Below are 19,227 nucleotides of genomic sequence, written 5' to 3'. Positions count from 1 at the left end.
TGCACACATATCTTGTGTGTTTCTGTACACACACACACACACACACACACACATATATATATTAGATTCAGTTTTTTAGTTTCCTAAAATAAACCTCAATGTTGTTTTGATAGTGATGCGCTGAATCTATAGATGAATGTGGGAGGAAGTGACATCTTTATAACATTTAAGCTTCCAATCCATGAACATACTATATCCCTTTATTTATTTACATCATCTTTAAATTTCTCTTAGTGACTTTTATAGTTCTCTGTGTAGAAGGCTTGTATATCTGTTAAAATTTACTCCTAGATAATGATGGGTTTTTATAGATGATTTTTTTTTGTGTTGTTATAAGTAGTACATAGGCATATATATTTACATTTCATCGTGTTTTTTGCTCATATGGAAAATACAACTGAATTTTGTATATCGATCTTTTATTTGGTGATCTTGCTATACCCAGTAGGTAATTCTATTCATTTATAGATTCTTTTAAAATTTTCTGTATACACAGTTATGATATTTGACATAATTTTAGTTCTCTGCTTCCAAATCCCATGCTGTTCACTTCTTTTTTATGCCTTACTTTATCAGTCAGGACTCCTGTATAGTGTTAGAAATGGTGATCTCTGGCATCATTCCATCTGTCTAGACAGCAGGGGGAGTCTTTGAGAATTTTATCATTAATTAAGATATTAGATATAATGTCAGATCAAGAGAATTTCCTTTTATTTCTAATTTGCTAAAGATTTTAAACATTATGAAGAGGTATTGAATTATATGAAAAGCTTTTGCTCATCTATTGAGTTACCAGATAATTTTTCTGTTAATGTGGCAAATTACAATGATAACTTTTCAAATGTTAAACCAACCTTGTATTCTTGGAATAAATCCAACTTAGTCTTGAAGTAGTAGCTTCTATTTACATATTTTTGGTAGATTTGATTTTGCTAACATTTTAACATTTCTTTGCCTAAAATCTTAAACATGAGAGAGATTGGCCCAATGTTGTACTTTCTGGTAATGTCCTCGTCAAGTTTGGCATCAAAGTTTTGCTGACTTCATAAAACCAGTTAAAAAAATGTTTTGTTTTGTTTTTCTTTTTCATTTTCTGGTATTATTTGTGTGATTTTTTGTTATTCTTTAAATATTTGGGAAGAAAAGCACTGGTGAAGGCAGTGGCTTAGAGTTCTGTTTGGCAGAAGATATTTAACTATGGATTACACTTCTTTAATAGCTACAAGACTATATCTATTATGATACATCTTGTATCTATTAAATGTGATTTTAAGGGATTTATCCATTTCAAACTAAATTTTCAAATATATTGGCATAAAGTTGTCCATAATATCCTCTTATCTCTTTTGAAATTGAGTTTAATTTACATAAAGTAAAATGAACAAATCTGAAGTGTGCATCTGAATAAATTTTTATAAATCACCCAGATAAAGTTACAGATCACTCCAGAAAGTTCCCTCATCCCCTTTCCCAGCATATGTTCACACGCACACCCCACATCCAAGGTAACCACTATTCGGCATATATCACAATAGATTTATTGTACCTGTTCTTGGACTTCATGTAAACAGAACGATACAGTACGTATTTAGTGTTTGGCTCTTTTTGCTGATTGTAATGTTTTTGAGATTCACCTGTGTTGTTATGTTTGTCAGTAGTTTATTTTTTCATTGCTATGTGGTATTCTATTCTATGACTATAATTCCATTTTTTTCTTGTAGATGGACAGATAGTTTCTTGTTTTAAGCTATTATGAATAGAGTTTCTGTGAACAATCTTACACAAGTATTTTTGTAGGCATGTGCATTTATATATAGTCTTTGATATCGATGTAGGGATGAAATTGGTGGGTCATAGTGTATACATGTCACATTATGAGAGGCTACCAAGCAGCTGTCAAAAGTGGTTGAACTATTTGGCATTCCGCCAGTAATATACAATGCTTTCAGCTGCTCCACACTCCCTCCAGTGTTTGGTTTTGTCAGTCTTTTAAATCTTAGCCTTGCTAATGTATGTGTAATGTCATGTTTTAATTTGCATTTCCCTGTTGAGTTACACCTTTGAGAATCCTTTCATGAGTTATTAGCCTATTGAATATCTTCTCGTGGAAGAAAACTTTTCAAGTAATTTGCTCATTTTTAAAAAATTTACTTTTTTCTTACTGATTTATAGGAATTGTTTGCACATTGTAGATATGAGTCTCTTGTCATACATCTATATGTAATATTTTCTCCTACTCTGTGGCTGGCCTTTCCACTTGGCTGAAGATGTCTTTTGATGGGCAGCAGATTTTAATTTTGATTAGGTCAGTTGTATCATTTTTGTTCTTTGGGTCCTGCTTAAGAAATTTTGCCTACCTCTATAAAATGAAAACATTCAGAAAAAGCTCTATTCTAGAAGAGCTAGAGTTCTCATCTTTAAATTTACAATCTACTTTAAATTAACTTTTATGTATAGTGTGAAGTAGGGGTTAAGGTTCATTTTTTTCTCTGTTGTTCTAACACTATTTATCAAGTAGAACTTCTATTTTATTTTATTTTATTTTTTAAAAAATATACCTTTATTGATTTCAGAGAGAGGAAAGGAGAGGGAGAGAGAGAGATAGAAACATCAATGATGAGAGAGTCATTGATCGAGCCCACAACCCAGGCATGTGCCCTGACCGGGAATCGAACCCCGATCGCCTGGATCCTAGGTCGATGCTCAACCGCTGAGCCACGCCCGGCCGGGCAGAACTTCTATTTTCTATTGAATTGCTTTTACAAAATAAAGCAACCATACGTGTGTAAATCTGCTTCCAGAAAACTTTCTAGTCTGTTCCATTGATCTAGGTGTCTATTCTTGTTACTAATACCACAGTCTTTTTTATTTTTTATTTTCATAAATCTTTATTGATTTCAGAGAGAGGAAGGGAGAAGTAGAGAGAGAGAGAGAAACATCAATGATGAGAGAATCATTGATCAGCTGCCTCCTGCACTCCCCCAACTGGGGATCAAGCCCACAACCTGGGCATGTGCCCTGACCGGGAATCGAACCATGATCTCCTGGATCCTAGGTCGATGCTCAACCACTGAGCCATGCCCGGCCAGGCCCACAGTCTTAATTGCTGTAGCATTATAGAAGGTCTTGAAATTTAGCAGGTAAGCTATCTAAGTTTATTTTTATTGGGATCCAAGATGGCAGCCAATTGAATGGAAGCTACACTGACACTCTCCTGGGACCAAACTGAAATTACAACTAAAATAGAGAAAAACCCTCCGGAATAATCAACTGCAACTGAAGATGAGCTGGGGAGTACCTTCATAACCAAGGAGGAAGAGTGGAGATGACATAGAGACTGGTAGGAAGTGCGGAGGTGCAAGAGGGCTGGCAGGGCTCCCACAGGCAGCAGCTGAAGGTCTGGAGGGAGATCTCAACTGTGGGGGGTTCCCACTGAGGACTCTGGGCCTAAACCTCAGGGTGGGCTTCCCAGTTCAGAGCACCATAACTGAGCGAGGTACCCACATAACATCTCGCTGTGAAAAACAGCCGGGGTTCTGTCTGCGAAGGAGAGATTGCTGGAAATGCAGGTACCCTCTTAAAGAGCCAATACACAAAGCTTCGTGTGCAGTCACTCACCGTGGGCTGCAGCAGAGGGAGCACAGAGTGGACTGGAGCTGTGAGAGGAGAACCCAAGGGAGCTAGTTGGGGGAACAGATCTCAGAGGGCACCCATTTGGACCCTGGTGCTGAGTCATTCCCGCGTACTGCAGAGCACATATTTCTCAGGCAGACATTTACCTTCTAAGCAGCTTTTGCCTGGGGAGAAAGCAATTGCAATTGAAAACCTCTGGCCCCACCCTGTGGAGCTTCTATAGCCTGAGGCCCTTAAGAGACTGATAACAATCATCCACCCCACCCTATGGAGTTTCTATAGCCTGAGGCTCATTAAGAGACTAAATAACAGCCTCTGGGTGCTTTGAGTCTTTGCCTGATTTGCTTATGGACCCAGGGCTTGTTAAAGCAGACCATGGTGCACATTATGGTCCTGTCCAAACACACCCAGCCCTGGCAGAGGAAACCAGAAGCTGTGGAGTGTGGAAAACATCAAGCAAGGAACTCAAGGCCAGTCACAAACAGCGTCTGACATGGCCTGCACCAGAGACCATCCAAAAGACTGGGAGTCATAGCAGACCTACCTAATACATAGAAACAAACCCAAATAGGCAGCCAAAATGGGGAGACAGAAAATCCTCAAATGAAAGAACAAAATAATTCTCCAGAAAAAGAGCTAAATGAAATGGAGATAAGCAATCTATCAGATATAAGGTTCAGAATACAGATTGTAAGGATGTTCAACAGCATGAAAAAAGATTTGGAAACTATGAAAAATGACCAGTCAGAAATGAAGAATAACATAGCAGAAATAAAGAATACATTGGAAAGAATAAACAGCAGATTAGAGGAAGCTGAGGATCAGATCAGTGAATTAGAAGACAGGGTAGAAAAAAATCACTCAATCAGAGACCAAAAAAGAAAAAAACAAAAAAAAGGAGGACAGTCTAAAGGAGCTGTGGGACAACATGAAACATAACAATATTCACATCATAGGTATGCCAGAAGAGGTAGAAAGTAATCAAGGTATAGAGAACCTGTTTGAAGAAAGAATGGCAGAAAACTTCCCTAATCTGGTCAAGGAAAAAGTCACAGGAGGCACAGAGAGACCCAAACAAGGAGAACCAAAAGAGGCCCACCCCCAGAAACATGATAATTACACTGCCAAAAATTCAAGACAAAGAGAGAATATTAAAGGCAGCAAGAGAAAAGCAATCTGTTACCTACAAAGGATCTCCCTTAAGGCTATCAGATGATTTCTAATCAGAAACTCTACAGGCCAGAAGGGAATGGCATGAAGTATTCAAGGTAATGCAAAACAAGGATCTGAAACCAAGACTACTCTATCCAGCATGGCTATAATTCAAGATAGATGCTGAAATAAAGAGCTTTCCAGACAAAAAAAAAAAAAGGCTAACAGAATTTATCACCACCAAACCAGCATTGCAAGAAATGTTAAAGGGACTGCTCTAATAAGAAGTTGAAATAGAGAGAAAGAGAAACATAGGCATGAAGAATTAAAATGCAATAGGTAGACACCTATCAATAATAACCTTAAATATAAATGGATTAAATGTCCCAATCAAAAGGCATACGGTAGCTGAATGAATAAGAAAACAAGACCCAAATATATACTGTCTACAAGAGGCCCACCTCAGAACAAAAGACTCACACAGGTTGAGAAAAACAAAACAAAAACTTCTGGAGGAATTTAAAGGAGAGATCAACAGCAATACAGTCACAGTAGGGGACTTTAACACACCATTAACTTTATTGGATAGGTCTTCCAGACAAAAAACCAACAAGGAAACAGTGACTCTAAATGACACACTAGATCATATGTATTTAATTGACATTTACAGAACATTCCACTCCAAAGCTGCAGAACAGGTTTTCTCCTCAAGTGCACATGGGGCGTTCTCAAAGATAGACCACATGTTAGGACACAAAACAAGTCTCTACAAATTCAAGAAGGTTGAAATCATATCAAGCATCTTCTTGGACATTTACACAATGGAATACTATGCAGCTGTAAAAACAAGGGATCCCTTACCCTTTGAGACAGCATGGTGGGTCCTGGAGAGTATTATGCTAAGTGAAATATGCCAGTCAGAGAAAGACAAGTGTTACATGATCTTACTCATATGTGGAATCCAGTGAGCAAAATAAACTGATGAACAAAATAGATCCAGAAACTTAGAAGCATGGAACAAACTCACAAATGTCAGAAGGAAGGCGGGGGTGGGTGGGTGGGTGGGGAAAGATTAACCTAAGAACTTATATGCATACATGCATAACCCATGGACACAGACAATAGTGGGGTGAAAGCCTGGAGGGTGGGGGTACAGGGTGTAGGGGGTCAATGGGGGTAAAAAGGGGACATTTCTAATATTTTCAACATTAAAGAAGAATTTAAAAAAACCTTATTTTTCAAGATTTTCATAGGTAGGCTAGATCTTTTATAATGTATACGAATTTTAGTATACCGGCTTGTCAATTTCTGCAAAAAAGAAAAAAAAGTCTGTTGGAATTCTGGTAGGTATTCCATTGAATTTATAGATTAAATTTGGGGAAACAGGGTAATTGATATCTTAAATGAGTCTTCCAATTCATGAATATAGAATATATCTCTACTTAAAGGATTTTTTTTTTTTTTAATCCACACTCGAGGATATTTCTTCCATTGCTTTTCAGAGAGAGTGGAAGGGAGAGAGAGAGAGAGAGAAACATTGATGTAAGAGAGACACATTGATTGGCTGCCTCCTGCATGAGCCCCAACCGGCTAAGATTGAGTCTGTGACCAAAGTACGTGCCCTTGTCTGGTTGAACCTGGGACCCTTCAGTCTGCAGGTTGACACTCTAAGCACCGAACCAAACTGGCTAGGGCTATTCAAAATATTTTTAGAGGTTAAACTAGCCTTGCATTTCTGTGATAAAGCCCACTGGTCATGATGTGATATCCTTTTACATATATTGCTGTATTCTATTTGCTAATATGTTGTTTTAGACATTTAATATCCCTATTCATTTCTTTTCTTATACAATCTTTGTTGAGCGTTGGTATCCACTGCTGGCCTCATAAAATGAGCTGGGAAATGTTCTTTTTCTCTCTTGTTTCTGAGCAGCTTTGTGTAAGATTGGTATTATTTTTATATTTGAGTTTTTGGTTCAATTCACTATTGAAGCCAATCTGGTCAGGAATTTACTTTATGGGTAGGTTTCAGATTATATATTCTGATTCTTCAACTAATGTAGAAATTCTTAGTTTTTCTTTCTTTATTTTTATTTTTTTTATTCAGTCTTGGTAACACGTAGGGTACATCAACCTTACTCCATTCACCATTCTCCCACCTTTTGTGCTATTTTTGTCCCACTTTAAAATTATGTATAAAATATATTCAGTCATACGTGGGTATGTGTATATATAAAATTTATTCCCACAATATGTGCTTTTAAAAATTGTCCATATTTATTTAGGTTTATCCACATATTTACCCTTTCTAGTGCTCTTGATTTGTTTCTGCATTAATGTTCTTCCAACAGGGATCATCTCCCTTCTGCCTCAAGAACTCTCTTTAGTATTTTTTATTGCCACCTGCTGATAGCAAATTATCTAACTTTTAGAGAGGATTATGGAGATTATCTAGAAACATTTTTATTTTTTCTTAAGCCCTGGCTTCCTTGGTAGGTAATTCCCTAAGGTAATTCATTTCCCAAGCCTAATGAGATTGACAGAACCTCTTCATTGCTGCCCCTGTCCTTTTTTCTAAAAAGTGGCAGTGGTATCACAGAGGGAAAAAAAAAGATATACATATTTCTCAATACATTTGTCTTCTCTTCTGGATTTCGAACTATTGAATTCTGGCTGTCTTAATTGCTCTCTGATGAAAATTAAAAAATCATTTCTTCATCTTTTATTTTACTTAGCTTTTAGAGTTGCTGTGGGTGGGAAGTTTATTCTGAATGAAGCTTTTCTGTCATAGCTAGAAGCAGAACCCACAAGTCCCTGTTTATTTTTAGTCATCCATATGGCGACCTTTCTGATATTTTCCTATAAAGCCTGTTGAGTCTATTTTCTCTAGATTAAATGGTTAAAATTCATCCGCTCATATGATATAATCTCCTGATCCCCTCACAATGCTAGTTCCCCAATTTATCTTTTATTTTTAAATAGAGAGCAAAGGATTATGACTCCTGGTTTTAGGGTCAAAAAGGTCCCCCCCCTTTTTTTTTTTACAGCGCAGTCATCTTTATATTTTAATTTTTTAAAATTATTTTTAAAAATTTTATTGTTGAGAGTGTTACAGGTGTCCCATTTTTCCCCCCAATTGATCCCCTCCACTTCGCTCCCACCCCTCCCCAGGTCTTCACTCCGTTATTGACTGTGTCCATGGGTTATGCATATATGCATATAACTTCTTTGGTTAATCTCTTCCCCCCCACCCCCCCTTCCCTCTTTCCTCTGAAATATGATCATCTGTTGCATGCGTCAGTGTCTCTGGACCTATTTAGTTTGTCAGATTCTTTTGTTCATTGGCTTCTTCTCAAAGAAGACCCTTCAACTTTTCCTGTAGTGCTGGTCTGGTGGTGATGAACTCCTTTAGTTTTTTCTTATCTGTGAAGCTCTTTATTTGACCTTCAATTCTAAATGATAGCTTTGCTGGGTAGAGCAATCTTGGTTGTAGTTCCATGTTTTTCATCACTTTGAATATTTCTTGCCACTCCCTTCTGGCCTGCAAGGTTTCTGTTGAGAAATCAGCTGATAGTCGTATGGGTGCTCCCTCGTAGGTAACTAATTGCTTTTCTCTTGCTGCTTTTAAGATTCTCTCTTTGTCTTTAAGCTTTGGCATTTTAATGATGATGTGTCTTGCTGTGGGCCTCTTTGGGTTCCTCTTGTTTGGGACCCTCTGTGCTTCCTGGACTTGTAAGCCGATTTCTTTCCCCAGGTAGGAAAAGTTTTCTGTCATTTTTTCAAATAGGTTTTCAATTTCTTGGTCTTTTTCTTCCCTTTCTGGCACCCCAATAATATGAATGTTGGGCCTCTTGAAGTTGTCCCAGAGGCTCCTTATACTATCTTCATATTTGTGGATTCTTTTTTCTTCTTGCTCTTCTGGTGGCGTGTTTTGTTTCCTCATGTTCCAAATTGCTGATTTGATTCTCAGTGTCCTCTACTCTACTGTTGATTCCCTGTAAATTATTCTTCATTTTAGTTCCTGTAGCCTTCATTTCAAATTGGTACTTTAATATGTTATCAATTTTCTCAGTTATTTCCCTAATAGTCAGCTTAAACATCCTTATAAACAAAATTCTGAATTCTGTATCTGTTAGCTTGCTTGGATCTATTTCATTTAGTTCCTCTTCTAGAGATTTCTTCTGTTCTTTCTTTGTGACATGTTTCTTTCCCTCTACATTTTGGCTGCTTCCAGGTGTTTGTTTCTATGTATTAGGTAGAGCTGCTCTGTCTCCTGGAATTTGTAGAGTGGCTTTGTGTAGTAGGTGTCCTGCAGGGTCCAGTGGCTCAGCCTCCCCAGTCACCTGAGCTGGGCCTTCCAGGTGCTCCCCTGTGTGGGCTGTGTGCACTGTCCTGTTGTAGTTGAGCCTTGGTTGCTGTTGGCATCACTGGGAGGAATTGACCCCCGGGCCTATCAGCTGTGAGGACCAGCTGCAACTACAACCAAAGAGCTGCTGTGCTGGAGACACCCCTATGGAGCAGGATTTACTTCAGTGGAGCTTTGGTGTTCACCAAGTGCACCCTTTGAGTGCCACTTGTGGATGTGGTAGGGTTGTAATCCAGCGTGGTCGAGTCTGACCACCAGGTGCACTGTCTCTGGGGCCTCCCGGGAGGTGTAAAGTCAGCCTCTGCCAGTGCCTTGCCCAGGGCCACCCAGCATGAGCTACACAGCAAACCATAGTTGGCTGCTACTTGTGCTGGGCTTGGAGGTGCCCAGGAGACGCCAAGCTATGAGCCAATGCAGCTGCCGCTAGTGCCAGGCCTGGGGCCACTTATCAAGCCGTATGGGGCAGCTGCTGCTTGTCTGAGAGATTTTAGGAAAGTCCTGAGCATGAGGCTCGAGAGGCCACTTGCACAGAAAAGCCCCTGGAAATGGCCCGGATGAGCTGCAGGTGGGGAGGGCGGGGCCTCCGGGAATCACGGGGCGGGGCCAAAGGTGCGAGTCAGGTGCTGGCGACTCAAATATGGCGCCTGCCTGCCGGCTGTGCGGGGAGGACTCTCCACAGGAGCCACGGCCTCCGTCAGCCCCTCTGCCCGGGAGGAAGCCGCCCCTCCGCCTCTCGCCCGGATCTCAGGCAGGTTAGTTCCCCCGAGTGTCCCGGGTCCTTTCAGGCTGCTCCCGGCGCTGGGCTCAGAGGGAGCGTCCGAGTGAGTCCGCGCCGGGCCCTTAAGGGGAGCTGCTGGGGCTCCCGCAGCCTCCGCGACCCTCAGCGACAGTCCCCGCTGGTTTCACAGCCGGAAGGTGTGGGATGTCTCTTCCCGGCCCTGGAGCCCTGGGCTGGGGGCCTGCTGTGGGGCTGGGACCCCTCCTGACTCCGGGAAACCTCCGCCACTGAGATTCCCTCCAGGGTTTAACCTGCGGCACCGGGTTGGGCCTGAGGCCGCGTCTCCGGGATCCAGCCCTGACCCGCCCGCCCGCTCCCGCACCCGTCCTACCGTCTCGGTGCTTCTTCAGTTCCCTGGTTGTGGGGCTTCTGTGCAGCCAGATTTCAGGAGGTTCTGAGTGATGGTGGTTCTGTGTTTTAGTTGTAATTTTGATGTGGTTGCCGGAGGCGGCGGTGGAGCTCTTCCCTACGTGCCATCTTGTTTCTCTTAAAAAGGTTACTTTTAAATCCTAGATCTGTTTCATATTAATTGCTTGACCATGAGCAAGTAAATTTATTTAAGACGTTGACTTTTCATCTGTAAGGCAGAGGATATGACCCAACTTGCAAAGTCCTTTTGATTATAGTAGACTCTCAATAAAAGGTAGCTGCTACAGTTACTTTCATATTTGTATACTTGCTATCTCCTCGGGAAGGCATATGTTGGGGATAAATTCTCCATGTTGTTGTTACTGGTTCGCTGAAATCTTTTGGGCATCTGTTCTTTACATGTACCTAGTTTAGTTATCCAATTCCATGAAAACTATGGGATCATCCTTAAAGAAGGTATAAATCTGAAGATATGTTCTGCATCTTCCTTAGCACCTCCTGCATCTTGGCTGAACGGACACAGGTGGGAGGAAAGATGTTTCTGAAGAAAATTTAATTTACCTGCAGGGAGATTAACAGTAACGTGTGCCTCCCCCATTTCCAGAATAATCCTTTATCAGGATTTTACTTGGCTTTCCTCTCTTTTACAACAGAAAATTAACACATGTTTTTGGATGCGATCTTCAGCCAAGGTCAGCAGCAGCTGCTGTGCATTTGTTTGAAAGAGCTATTTTCTTCCTCTCGTTCCTGGCCCTCCTGAATCCCATTATCAGTGCCTGCACATTTTCGGTAACTGATTGTCATTACATTGTAAGGATGCTGCCTGGATGATCGCTCCTCAACCAGAGATGTCAGCCCGCTGAAACATACCAGGAGAAAACAAAGGACATTCCCGACTTGGGAAAAAATGGAGCAGGAGAAATGTACATGTGCTTAACATTTATATTCTTTAGCGTAGCTTTTGTCTCTAAAAATTTCCTGAACTTACTACCTCAAGCAGAAGAATGAAATCTAAATATAAGGGAGAAAAGAGAGCCTGCTGTGAAGATGGACAGTAGGATAAGGAATTAGAGGTGCATCTCTCTCTTTTAAGGCTATTTCTGGTATGGAAACGGACAGAGTTGTAAAATTCAAACTGCGATAAGCCCACGTGATTAAACCCCAGAGCCAGCACTCAACCCTTATTCCACTTCCTCACAAATGCCCATTCATTGGTGCTTGCCCTGGAGAGTGGGATGAGCAGAAACTTATTTTATATAAAAGCTTGTCAGAAGAGGGTGATCCCTTTAGATCAGTACATTGCACACAATTTTCAGTACCAGAGGTTCCCTCGATTTATGTGAAGCCATTGGGACCTTCTAATATCTTAGACCCTCAGTACCTGAGATATCTAAGGATGCAATACCTAGATGAATGCTGTTTATAGAGTTAAAGCACTTCTAATTTTTTTTTTTTAAAGCTGTTTTTAATTTTTTCAAAACCTTTTTTCAGTTTAGTTTTCCTTGGGAGCCCAGTACGTAACAGATGACTTTTAAGAAGAGCTATTCTGGTTGATGCAGCATGCTAACCCACTGTCCTGTCCTCTTGCTTTTCCCTTCACCCTGGTGCATCTCACCCGAGTCCCATGGGCTCCAGGAAGCACAGTTTGCAAAACACTGGTGTTAGGAAGCCCACACCATTATTAGAGGAGCATTGTACTGGCTGGGCATGACTTCTAGAGCCAAATTAAGTAACACCATCATTGGTAGAAGCACACTTTTCCTGCTGTCATTCTTTTTGCAAAATTAACTTTTTTTTCCCCCAGAAAGATTGGATCGTTTTTGAATTTTATCATTTCCATTATGATATAGCCCCAGAACCTTTTCTCCTATTTCCTCATCTTTCAAAATGGCTTAGAGTGATTGTCCTCTCATTCCATCCACCTGTATGTAGGCATCAGTACAGGGCACATTGGGCCTCTTGTGATTTTCTGTGAATTTTAATCTGGGCTCCGTACCGTGCAAAGGACATAGCCAAATGGTCTAAAATCTGTGTTTTCAAAGTCAAGTGACAAACTTTGTTTCCAGATTATTAAATCTATGGCGTATGGGTAGGGACTGCAGGAGACATGAGCATCCCTGAAGAACCACAAAATTATGCACGTTTCCAGAATTTAAGACTGATAGATGTGGGTCTAGTACATCCTAATCAGGATTTCTTGAGTTTGAAGTAACTCACAGTCTCACAGTGGCTTCAGCAAAAGGGATTTATTGGCCCACATAATTGAAAAGTCTGGGAGTAGGGCTTATGTGTCTATCCCTGGATCCATCACGGTGGCCGGGGGAATGGCACTGACCGTAGGGATGGCTTTCTTCCCGTGCAGAAACCTGTGGATGGCAGCTCTTCCAGAACCACGGACACAAGGGAAGGGATGCCTCCCCAAGGCACCAGGGCTGGGCAGACCAAAACCAATTGATATTCGCTTTGTGATTATTATGGTTCCATTTTACACACGAGGAAACAGACCCAGGATATTAAATGAGACTCTTGGTCACACCACCCCAGTCTGAACTGACTTCAAACCTATTTCTTAATCTCTGTATGATGCCCCCATTCTCTAATTATTTTAAAGGAAGCGTCTGCTGCAGCCTCCATATTGCAAATGTAACCAATGACTTTGGAGAGCATTTGAATTATGATAGTTGAGCTGGCTGGTCTGCCAGCCCCCGGCGTTTACTGGCTTCCTTCCTTTCTTTTCCTTTCCCTCTATTTCTCCAAGAGAACAGCTGAAAAGAGGGAGCACAACTCTTACCTAATTAGATCCTTCACTTTGCTTTTTCTTCCTTTTAAAGAATAACATTCTAGCATTTCTAAGTGCGGAATTTCTTAATACGAATACCTGCTAGGATGCAAGAGTCTAGCTGGGGAGATCAGTGAGAGATTCTATGAAGATCAGACAAAAGAGTGATTCTCTTTAATGGATTGAGAGATGCCACAGGCTGAGCATTCTAATGTCTAAGTCAATAAGCAGCATATCATACTTTCCATCAAGATCAAAACTTTAAGCAGACGCAGCATGTGTCAAAACTGAAACGAAAATATCAGTTAACATCTAAGTCACAGAGAAACGTGCTTGGCAAACTATAATTCCCTTTACATTAGAGAAGAGCTATATTGCTCTTCTCCATTTCAGTGTGTCTTTAATGGATTTATTTCCAAATATAAAAGGAGTAAATGCACATTTCAAGAAGTTTGGATAAGTATGGAACAGTGGCTTCGAAGGAGAAAACACTAAGAGTGTGAGGGATCTTCCTTGGCTCCCCCCCCCCCCATTGTGTTCCCATGGCTCAAATGAAAGCTACTGCTTTCATTTTGCGTCGTCTGTTTTCATTGTAAGATTTACTACTGTTTAATGTCATTTGCATTCTTAGAAAACATGATTTTTAATTACTGTGTAGACTATTGTTATACCATGATAATTTATCATTTCTTATCATTCTCTCAATGATAAGCTGCCAAGAATATCTTTAGGACTAAATCGGCTGCATTTTCTCCATAAGTTGTTTTTTTTCCTCTCACTTCTGTGATATCATGTATCATAGGCATAAAGTCTAGAATTCAGTTTTATAAGTAATACTTTTAAAATATTATTTATATCAACCTAATTCCAACTCTGAGGTCATGTTCCTCTAACACCAACAGAAATAGGGAAACGCGAATTGAGACGTTCCTGATGCAGGGGAACTTTTTTTTTTAAACAAAAATTTTTATGAAACATTTAAAACTTTTCTCTGAAGGTCAGAGTCTATGTAACAAATGTCTATTGAGATTTGCCAAATCTTAACATTTTGTTATATTTGTTTTAGCTATTTGGTTTCTTTGTGCAAGAAACCCAAACATACAAATATAGTGGCAGCTCAGTTTTTAGTAACCACAGTCCTAATGTGGTGAGAATCCTTCCTATCTACCTATTCATATTTTCATACTTTTCTTTTTTCACATATGCAGGTATTTAAAAAATGATAAATAGGAGCCTTGTGTATTTAAATTTTTTATTTCAGCATTGTCATATTGCATATAGTATCCTTACTTTGTACTCAGCAGTATGTTTTGAGATGTTTAACTGAGGGTCTATCATTTTAACTGCTGTGCAATATCCTCATTGTATAAAAACACTACATTATCTGCCCATCGACTTACTGATGGATCATTAAATTTTCTTCTCTTTTGCTTTCCTATGAAAAACCAACGCTTGGTAATTGTCTTTGTGTGCGTCTCATTTTGATGTGTGCCTAGGAGTGGATTGGCTGTGTTGAAGGCAGTCACACCCGCACTCTTGCTACCTACTGCCAGGTTGCTTCCCAGAGTGATTGCAGACATCACTCCCGCTGCTCTTGCGTGAAAACTGCCATCTTCCCTCATCCCGGTTCACACTCGCTATTGTCACATTTCCTATTTCCAGCCAATCGAGGAGCTTGCCGTGCTGTGTATTTGTGGGCTGAACTGGCATTTTCTTTACGTCTGGTATTACAGGCCTGATGGAACTTCTTGTCCGAGGTAATGGAGCTTCTGGTCGTTATAGTTTCCTCTCCAGTGAATGACCTTCCTTTGCCCACTGCCTTTGTGCTTTCTGTTGGGTTGTCGGTCTTGCACTTATTTATAGATGTCATTCATATATTCTTGATATCAGTCTTTTGTTGAGTAAATGCTTTTAAATATTTCTTTTCAGTCTGTGGCATGTCTTTTTACTTTATTTATGGAATTATTGGTTGTGTAGAATTAAAAAATGTTAAACTAATCAAATCTGCAGGTCTTCTCTCTTGTTAATATTATCTAAGAAATCCTTATCCCGTTGAAAGTAAAACATACTCCTATAGTTTCTGCTAAATGTTTTAATGTTTGCGGTTGCCATTTAGATCTTCATCCATTTAAAGTATATTTCACTAAGTGTTCTGGTATCAAATTTGATTCCATTTTCCAGCAAGAAACAGTCTTCCCAATATAATTGAATGAATATATCGTGTTTTCCAGCAGTCTGAAATGCCACTGCTGCCATATCCCACTTTTCCATATGTGTATGGATTTGCTTTTGGGCTCTCTTCTGTCCCACTGGACTCTAGTCACCTCTCTCTGCTTCAATAAAGCACTATTTTAATCACTGTCACTTTATAGTAACTCTTGCTATCTGGTAGGCAGGGTTCTCTTATCATTCTTTAAAATGTTTTGGATAGCTTTGGCCCATTAATCTTCTCTAAATTTTAGAATCAGCGTGTCAAGTTCCCTGAGAAACTGTAGGATTTTTGTTGTAGTTGTATCAGGAAATAATAGATTACTTTGGGAAAAACGGACATTTTTGCCATGTAGAATCTGCCCCATGTTCAAGCATGGGCTATCTCTCCATTTATTCAAGCTCCACCCTTATGTTCCACAATCACATTTCATGATTGTCTTGTCCTGGGCATCAGCAATCCCAAGGCTTTCATTTTACAGTTTCATTTTCAGCTTTCTGCTTTACACTATGTTTTTCTTCATTTGGAAACCATCTTATCACTTTTCATGGTTTTTCTTTTATTTATATTTAACTTTGAAAGGTGTTTAGATCAGAGTGCGGGCCTTAACATGTAAGCTCATTGCATCTCCTTGACTGGATGGTGGGGCATGAGAATCTCCTGAAGTGGGGGGAATTCTGTTCCCTGGCATCCAGCCTCCCCTGGCAGTCCATGGTGTGCCATATCTTGGTATTGGAAATTTTGGCCCCTCCCTGGCATGGGTGCAGTGTGAAGTGTCTTCTACTAGTGACCTCTGACTTCTGTTCTCTTCTTATTAACCTCACAGGATCTGTATCCTCACAGGATCCTGTATCCTCAGGATCTGTTAAACTCAAAGGCATTCCCTATATCTTTTGGTTCTTTCATTACAGTCCTTGAGGATCAGTTAAAGAATCCATTCTTAGCGCCTAAAAACCGTGTTCCCATTTCCCGGGGGCAGGTTAATATTCACGTTCTCCCAGCAGGTGGAAGGCCATCAGTACATCCCATTTGTCTAATTCACAACAGAAAATGAAGACGAGAAAAACAGTTGAAGGTTCAGTCTTTCTAAGTAATGAAACCAATGACTTTCCATATTTTTCTCAGAACTTTGTCTCCTCTCCTAGAACACTTTTCTTCTAGCTTTTTATATACATGATTTCTTGGCATCAAATGTCTGTTCAGATGTCACTTCCTTAGGGATGGGTTTAATTGTACACTCTCTGGTGTCTGCAAATTATCTTGATTTTTTGGTGTACTTTAGCATTGCCTAGACTGTAAATTCCATGATGGTAGAGGCCTTGCTTGACTTCTTATGTATCTTTCTTTTATTTTTCCTTTATCTTTATCTTTATCTTTATCTTTATCATCTTTATCTTTATCTTTATCTTTATCATCTTTATCTTTATCTTTATCTATCTTTATCTTTATCATCTTTATTGTTGAGAGTATTCCAGGCGTCCCATTTTCCTCTCCCGATTGACCCCCTCCACTTTGCTCCCACCCCCTCCCCAACCCGTCCCGGAGGCGGTGTCTCCGGGATTCAGCCCCCATCTGCCCGCGTCTCCGCCCCTCCTTCTGGTCTCAGTGCTTTTTCAGTTCCCTGGTTGTAGGGCTTCTGTTCAGCCAGATTTCAGGAGACTCTGAGTGATGGTGGTTCTGTACTTAGTTGTAATTTTGATGTGGTTGCGGGAGGCGGCGGGTGCAGCTGTTCCCTACGCGCCATCTTGTTTCTTCTCCTGTTGACTTGTTTCTTAAAATCCCCAGACACTTAGAAGCATGGCCAGCTCTTCGTACATGTTCATTAAATACTTGGCCAGTGAAATGGGCTTGTCCCACCCATGATTTAGAGCTGGTCACTGATGATAAATAGTTCACAGTGCACTGTGTGAAATCAACAGATGTGAGGGCTAGTGGAGATCACTCAGCTGACACCTTTATTTTACAAGGAAGGAGCTGAGGCTCAGCTGTTCTCATAGTCAAGTAATTAGTGGCCAGATAAAGTTGACTTTCTTTTATCCATGCTACAGCAACAGATTTTGAAAGGAATACTGACACTTGGGTTGGAGTTCCTGCCACATGGTTGGTGTTCAGTAAAAGTAGATGAACTGAACAGACTCTAGATTCTCTTCTGTTGCTTTTACATGTAAACTGGGATGGCCACTAAGTCTTCTGGGACTCAGTTTCCCCATTTGCAAGATGATGATTACTGATTTTATAAGGTTACTGTGGCAATTAAGTGGAATAATTTTAAAGGACTATTTGGCAATCCAGTAAAGACTGTTGACAGAGAAAAAGAGAAGCATAAAAGGAAGGTCACTGGCTTTGTACCAACAGTCCTTGTTGTGCAAAGAAAGACTGATGGCCTGGGAAAGGAGAGGCATTACCCTAAAGAAAAAGTTAAAGGCAAGGAGAAAGAATCAGAAAGCATCAAAAAGGTGTTACAAATATAGCTCCATGGCAGAAGGCTGTGGGGAGTGGGCCCCTTTCTGCTTCTTTGTGGAATGTTGTTGTAATTATGAGAATCATGATAGAGCTATCCGAGGAAGGAAATGAGTAATGCAAATTTAAAAACAGATATCAGATTTGTCTGAATGATGTGAAATCACCAAATTTTCACCAAAATGGAAAAGAAAGAGTAAGGAGTTCTGAGTGCTTTGGTTTAATTTATGTGTGGTTTATTGATAACATTTCATGTTTTCTTGAGTCTTGTGTATGTCATGGGGGCAGGATGGGTGGGTAACTGAACCAAATGGGATTCCGGAAGGAAATAGGACTGGTAAGTGGATGCTGAGTAGGCTACCACCACAGTCTCCTGTGGACTCAGGGCTGGATTGTGTCAAAATGGAGAAGGAGCTTCTGGAATACCTTCTGATTTGACCATGAGGAGGTCAATGGTGAACCTTCTTTAGAGAGCAGTATTGTATTAGAGGTTGGGATAAAAATTAGATTGGAGGGTATGTATGTGTGTATCATGAAGAAGTGAGTATAGACTTTTCAAGAATCTGGGAAGTAATTTTTGTAGTGGGCAGGGTTGAGAGAACACTTTTGGGTCTGAGTGTCACAGGGGAAATTTGACTATGCTGGTAGGCAAAATATAGAAAGATTCGAGAAAAAAAGGGAGGGACTCAAGTGAATGAATTTTTCTTCCAGGAAGATTGTAAACTCTACAGACAGTGCTAAGGAAGATGAAAGAAAAGAGCGGAGTAGGCATGGGTGAAGGTGTCAGGAACCCATATGTTTGAGATCAGAGCTGACTGGCATTCTTTATGAGGGAACCTGGTCTTCGACACTGGTCGAGCATAGACACAAGTCTAGTTGACACCAAAACCAGTGCCCTTCCTCAATGTCTTTACCCATCACTCCTGTTAAGAAGCATAATTTGGTTGGAGGGGAAAGGATTATGGGAGTTGGGCCAGATTACAGTTTCACAGATACTTAGCTTTTAAAGAGTAGAGACGAAACCTTGCGGTAACTGTTTATAGCACTGGAGAAGGGGTTAATTATTGGGTTCTGAGGACTTTGGTGGATTATCTATTATGGATTCTTTGGTAGAGAGGAAAGGGATTAGAGAGATGTTGGAGGAGAATCCTGAATTGCAGCATCGTGAGAGCTAAGGGGGGGGGGGTAGGTTATGAAGCCCAGAAATCATGGGAAGGATGGATTAATATGTACCAAATCTGTATGAAACCAGTTGAAATGAGCACACATAAGGTCTGACTGATAAAACAAACCTAGAATGTTGAAGCAGGAGGAAGCTGTGGAGTCTGAGGAATGAGAGTGAATGAAAATAGCAATGATCAGAAAGGATCTCTGAGGCCGGACTGCGTGCATTACTACTGTCACATTTAAGGTAGCTGCCCATTTCAAGTCATGGTAAAAGTTTTCTATGGTTCCCTTTCAAGTCTCTTAAAACGGGGAGG

At 40.4% G+C, this 19,227-nt stretch overlaps 1 protein-coding gene across 1 annotated transcript in view; it reads right to left on the bottom strand.

Annotated features, from left to right (window-relative positions):
• The window catches only part of SGCD (sarcoglycan delta), a 515,133-nt gene that overhangs the window by 18,563 nt on the left and 477,343 nt on the right, over positions 1 to 19,227 (bottom strand). The window lies entirely within an intron of this gene.

The sequence above is a fragment of the Miniopterus schreibersii genome, assembly GCF_964146895.1.
Source record: "Miniopterus schreibersii genome assembly, chromosome: 4".
Classification (NCBI taxonomy): Eukaryota; Metazoa; Chordata; class Mammalia; order Chiroptera; family Miniopteridae; genus Miniopterus; species Miniopterus schreibersii.
The sequence above is the reverse complement of the archived record's forward strand: the minus strand, read 5'-3'. Positions and strand labels throughout refer to the sequence as shown.